This window comes from Armigeres subalbatus, chromosome 1 (assembly GCF_024139115.2).
Source record: "Armigeres subalbatus isolate Guangzhou_Male chromosome 1, GZ_Asu_2, whole genome shotgun sequence".
NCBI lineage: Eukaryota > Metazoa > Arthropoda > Insecta > Diptera > Culicidae > Armigeres > Armigeres subalbatus.
The window spans coordinates 209,204,506-209,210,836 of record NC_085139.1 but is presented as its reverse complement, the minus strand read 5'-3'; the positions used below and the strand labels follow the sequence as shown (position 1 = coordinate 209,210,836).

The window sequence follows — 6,331 nt, the reverse complement described above, 5'->3', positions numbered from 1 at the left end:
GCAGCAATCTCGCCCATGCTGCATTCTTCTCCTCAACTAACTGCTCACATTCGCCGTCATACCAGTCGTTTCTCTGATCCGGAGCCACCGTGCCTAGTGCAGCGGTTGCGGTGCTTTCAATGGCGGATCGAAAAGCCCAGGTCCTGGTGTTAGGTGGGACGCTAAAAAGCCCTGACACGACGGCCCTCCGACGAGACAGGAGGTTTGCGCAGGCCCAATAAGCCGCCTCTAAAAACAACTATTACGAACGACATAGAAGATAATACGACTCGATATAATCGGCAACGACCTAGGCCACACAGCCAGACAGAGCCACAGAAGCATCAACTCCCGTCAAAAAAGGAATCTGCCCTCCGACACTCCTGCCAGACCTAACCAGGCTTCAGTCATTCTATCACTACCCGAGCAAAGTCGGTTAACAAAATGAGAGCAAATCGATATTAAGCTCTGCTGTTGTGATTATATTGAAAACAAAATTTGATGTCAATTGTTAGTTAATACAAATTGATATCGCAACATGTTTTCAATATGCATTCCTCAGTTATCATAATGATAGCAGCTTTACATCAAATTATGCTGTCGATTATCTAATATGTGTTTTACGAAGATTAAAAGCAATCTGCAAACAAAATATGCTGTTGTTGTTATGAATGCTCATAAACATAATCTAATTGAATACTCATTTTGTTATCAAATTAAAAATCTTATGATATCAAATTTAGTAATCATGTTGATTTCATTGATAGCAAAATGTGTTTTCAGTATGTTTTCACAGTGTAAAAATATGCTCTCATTCCTGCTGTGTTAACCGTTAATCCATACAAAACGAGATCAACTGAAGTAATCAAATAATTGACATCATGACAGCAAATTTTGATTTCAATTTGATTTCAAACTTTGAAACCGGGTACCGACCACATACACGTACCTTGCGAGGATTATTTGTGTACTCGCCCATACATTCGGTTCCTCACTCTGTGGAGGAACTACTTTCACTTGCACCATATGTGCACCACTTGGGGTGTGTGGATACCACCCACTGCCACCCACTTGCCGCCGAAGCAGCCCTCACTCTGTGGAACCTCCACAGGCTCCGTTAACGACCTGGCTAATTGTTCCACCCCGCATGTCATTCATCCCCTCGAAACGGGTCCCCTGACAACTTGGTATTCGGGGTTAGAAACGCCTTATTGTCAGCTTCAGTGTTGTACCGAGCCTGGCGATATGGCCGAATTTACACCGTTACGCACTACTTCCGAGTAGGGACGTTCCGATACTTCCGATATATCGGAATATCGATATTTTTGTATAGATATTTTGAATCCATTATATCGGTCATACCGATATTTTTGCTTTCGATATCGATATATTGAAGCAGAACAAAGTAACACAGAAATAACAATTGCATTGTATTTTGTGAAATAAAATACCTCAAAATTGATCTGAAATGCCGTATTTTCAATGCTTTAGAGGTGTGGAGTAAGCGCTGGCTGCCATCACAAACAGTTTTGGCAACTCGGCACTTTGCATTGATGGCAACAAGAAACTCACGTGTTTGCACTCTGTGGTGACTTGGATATCGAATTAAAAAGCTTTAGCAATGAACACTCCCGTGAAGTCACTTTAAGGGTTGAACAAAAATGAAAGTTGCAAACAGAATAACAAGAAGATCATTCAGAATAAGTGTAAGAAGATCCTCTTTGTGCAACTCTATATAATAGACTCTGGCATCCACCATTGTCTTATTCTGCTTTTCTTCTACTCCGTGATTGACCAGAATCAGTGAAATTGCACAAAGAGTCAACTGAATGATCGACTGGGGTTTTCCAAGCATTCTCAGTGTGCAAGTTTCAATGTTCAAATGAGCAATTGCTATTTGAAGATCGCGTTTACCTCTGCGGACATCCGATATGATTGATTAACTATCACGATCAACCGGTTGAAGAAGCTTATATGTTTTTAATTGACGGCAGAAATTGTCAGAAGCCCAATGCCAAAGTAGTTTATTCTACATTTACGAACCCCTCGTCACACACGGGACTGCTACCTTTTCTTGAGCACCGGTCAGCGTGTCGACGTGAACCTTTTATCGAACAGCCAAACCTCCCATCCACTACGATACTCACCAAGTTGTAGACCACGGCGGCTCGCAGCCCCGGTGGGGGCAAGAAGCGGTACGGACAAAAGAGCACGGAAACACCAAATAAGTAAAACGGAACCATCTCCAGCGGTTAGCCTGTTGTGTAGGAACTGTGTACCTCTTTGAATTCCAGCATCCATCCGAGCACGCTCGAACTCCCTTTCACCCTGCAAGTTCCATCATCTTTAATGTGATGGGAGAGTGCCCGCCAGCCTGGAGCCAATCTTTTCTTCTTTGTGCAGGAACCGACGACGACCACGACTTTGCGTTGTTCGCCGAGGGTGAAGTAAGGAAATCTCCTTTGGTGCTGTTGCTGCTGCAGGGGTTTTCCTTTCGGTCGTCATCGTCTCCGTAGTGTTTTCCATCCCGAGGTGGTGGTGATTCGGTGCCGCTACGTGCTACAATTTTCGGCGATACTAACCCGGTGAAGGTGTGTCGGCGGAGTCGAAACTTCCCGGAGGGGGTGGTCTGGGGGGATGGTGAGATCGCAAAAAAAAATGTAATCTGTAAGCGGAAAGTATGAAATAAAAGTACGCCACTCGTAAAACTTGTCGCACCGGGCATGGCAGAGGGAGGGTCTTTATTCATACGTTCGTATGCAGTTTGGCGCTGTAAGGGCGACGTCATGATAGGGATACGTCCTGGCTGAAAATGAATCTGGTGCTTACATACTCTGATTTTATGAGTTATCAATATGAGCTACGCTTGCAGTCAGGAATTGATAGAAGAGGGCTATAATGAAGGTGCACGATGCCGTTATCTTGATATATTCGACGTTGATTATATATTTTGTTTGCGTAAAAATTTTACGACTGCCCTTGGTAGAATAGGTGCGTAATTAAAGTGAATTCATTTGAGGGGTGTACAACGTTAAGCATAATTTTAAATACATGATTGGGAAACATATTTTCTACGAAGATTGGATTGCGTTATAAATCATCATTTTTGGCATGTGAGAAAATAATTCTGTTCACTAGATCCATTCAACGACGTTCGATGTCGACTGTTCAAGTTAGCATCGTGAAGCTCTAGGACCTATTATAAACCCATCAAGTCTATCAGCAGCACATGCAGCGCAAAAAAACCACAAAACTGCACTGACGACGAATAGGTAGATGCGGGCTAGGTAGACTGGCACTCGACCGCACACCACCAGCCTGCGCAGTTTTCGGCAAAATGTGTGAATCCCCCGAAGCCACGTGTTTTGCACTTCCGGTGGCCACCAACAAGGAGAAAAAGTTCACCGCACACCACACGGGCCAGGCAGCCAATGTTGCGAAAAACCAATAAATTATTTTTCATTTCATTCATTTCGAGTGCAATAAATCTTATGAATTGACCAAGTGCGTTCCATTCTGTTCCGGGTTGGCAGCAGTGCGTCGCAAAACCATCGCTTTGCCTCTGATGTCGGGTGGATCGTTGCACCGTCGCGTTGTTGCGTGGCTGCCGAATTTCGCTACCAAAAACCTAAATGAACTTTCGCGGGGTCTTTTGCTGTGGTAAAAAATTTGACCCCCTACACATATTGGTTTCACAGACAAACAAATTTGGTATGTAGCATCAAAATTGACACTTTTCATCTTTTATTTTGTAGGCAAGACTATACTGTGATGAAAACCAAAACCGTGACCAATTTGGAATGAAAATGGGTGAGGTGCTTCGTCTGCTAATCTGTGCTGGTTGAAGCTGCCCACCGTAGTCAGAGCTGCTCGGAAGTCGGAAGTAAACATTGTGTTCCCGCTCGAGGCACATTTACTGTCGAGAGAACGCTGCACTAAATTAAACCTATGGTTAATATTTTTTTCAGAATTTACATGCGTAGTGCTTTCACTTGTACAATAGTCATGGTTTGGAATAGAAATCGTGAGCGAGAGGCACTTTCTGAAAGAAAAACTTTGGTACAAATTTCACCAAAATAAGAAGGTGAAGATACATTTTTTTAATTCAATGAGGTTATCTAAGCATCAGCTTCAAATTATAGCTTATAGATACAGCAGAGCTCGAGCAAGTTACTTAATGATTTAGCTTCTACCAATACAACTTTTCTAAATAAATCCCGGCTAATTCGCTAGTTTCGCCTTATCACTGTTGGTTTACAAATTCAAAAGGCAATAATTGCAATCATTCACTAATATATAAAATTTTGTATGAGTATAATAACTCCATCCACTTATTAACCACACTCGCATCGATCTTAAACCACTCCTTCTTAAAACAAATGAAACCGGTTTATTATGCGTTGCCATCGGACAACCAAGCACGAAACCAGTTCGAGTCACCTCTCTCAGCCATTATCCCCCTACAAACCAACCAACCGACCAACGTTTCTTCCACTTCGCACGCTGCGCATCGAGTCTTTCAATGTGTGCTGTTGGCTGAGTCCACAGACCTGATAACGACGCATGCGATGAGCAAGCGAATTTATTTTTAGCTATTGCCGTTGCTTAGTCGCGTCGTTTGTGCTGAACTGGTTATGGTGTGAGCAATTGCATTGTTCGATGGGACGGCGATATGTACGAAGCATCGGTGGTTCAGTGGTAGAATGCTCGCCTGCCACGCGGGCGGCCCGGGTTCGATTCCCGGCCGATGCAATGATATATTTTTTGCAATTTATTTATTTAAATATTTTCACATCACTAACCACATGTTGGAGGGAACAAACAGTTCAATATGAACCGCTTAAGATTTTTCGATGTTTCCATCAATATGGCGAAAATCCTACGGGCGATATGAAGGAATCTAAAACCGTCTAATTTCAGTGAAAATGTAGGAATTTCGCTCAATATTTTCAATGCAGCTCGATAATGAAGAATTAATAATGAATTGCAATGATTGGTTATATTCGTTCAGAACAAAATTCGATTATACATATCGGCACCAACATTTCAAAAGGGCGTAACTGCTTTTGTAAACAAAAGCTTCTCACGTCGCTGGTGGGTTAATTTGAGCCCACCCACGCAATCCAACACCACTGATGGAAGCATCGAATCCTCTTCTTTCATTTAATGGTGCTGGATTGCGTGGGTGAGCACAAATAAGCCCACCAGAGACGTGAGAAGCTCTTGTTTACAAAAGCAGTTTCGCCCTTTTGAAATGTTGATGCCGATAGGAGTGATTTGAGGAGTTGGGTTATTTTTCCCCGTGAGTGCGTTTTAACCTGTTCTGCCCTATTTAAAACTAATAATTATTGTACAATTTATTCAAAGTTAATTACCTAAGTTCCGGGTATTAAACTACTCGACATTAATTACATTCGCCGCCGCAGCCGTCGATTTTCGCACGAAGCCGCCGCCGTCAAAAATTAATCGGCGCACCGTCGTATGAAAATTGACTACGCCGTCGAATATATTTATCTAGCTCCTATCGAAAATACATATTTTCAGCCAAGTATATATGACAATTATTTTCTTTACAATTATGCAGCATTTTATTCTTGTTTTCAACAAAGTCTAGACCTAACGAAATTGAAAGTTGATGAAGAGCTAATTTAATTAAAAATAGGCTTTTTCAGCTTAACGCGTTACTTATTCAGCCTGAATTGTTTGTAGGGGAATCACTACATCCCTTGTTGTACAACGTAGCTATGCTGGGTCAAACTAAACAATTTTTGTTCAAACAAAATGCTCCTGCATTTAATTATTCAGCAAATAAGAGAATCGTTCTTCAGGAATTACGTACTAGAATACAGTGAACTCTCCCTTACTCGATATTAAAGGGTCCATCGAGTTAAGGAGGTATCGGGATAGAGAACACATTTATACTTGGCCCATACCGTTTAGCCGAACAGTTAAAATGTGTTTTTATTAAGTGAAGTGAGAAGAGAGAAGTTCAGAAGCGAATGTTAAACAGCGGAAACTGAGTTGCGAAGTGACAAGAAGAATGTGAGTAGTGAGAGAAACAGAAGAAATGGGTGAGAAGGAGAGAGGATAATTACGAGATGAGCAGCGAGATGTAAAGTAGTGAGAAGTGAGTGGAGAGATAAGACAAGAGAAGTAAGACAGAAGAAGGAAGAGAAAATAAAGAAGGAAACAGAAAGAATATCGTTTTTCACTTCTTGTTCCTCCTTCTCACTTCTTATTACTCCCTTCTCAAAACTTACTTCTCACTCCTAATTTCTCACTTTTCACTTCTCACTACTTACTTCTGACTTCTCTCTTCGCACATTTTGCTTCTCATCTCCCTTTTCCCACT

The 6,331-nt window shown here is 42.0% G+C and overlaps 1 non-coding gene across 1 annotated transcript; it reads left to right on the top strand.

Annotated features, from left to right (window-relative positions):
• Nucleotides 1-4,660: 4,660 nt before the first annotated feature.
• On the top strand, nt 4,661-4,731 carry Trnag-gcc (transfer RNA glycine (anticodon GCC)). The gene has a single exon. It is a non-coding gene; the product is annotated as a tRNA-Gly (tRNA).
• Nucleotides 4,732-6,331: the final 1,600 nt, after the last annotated feature.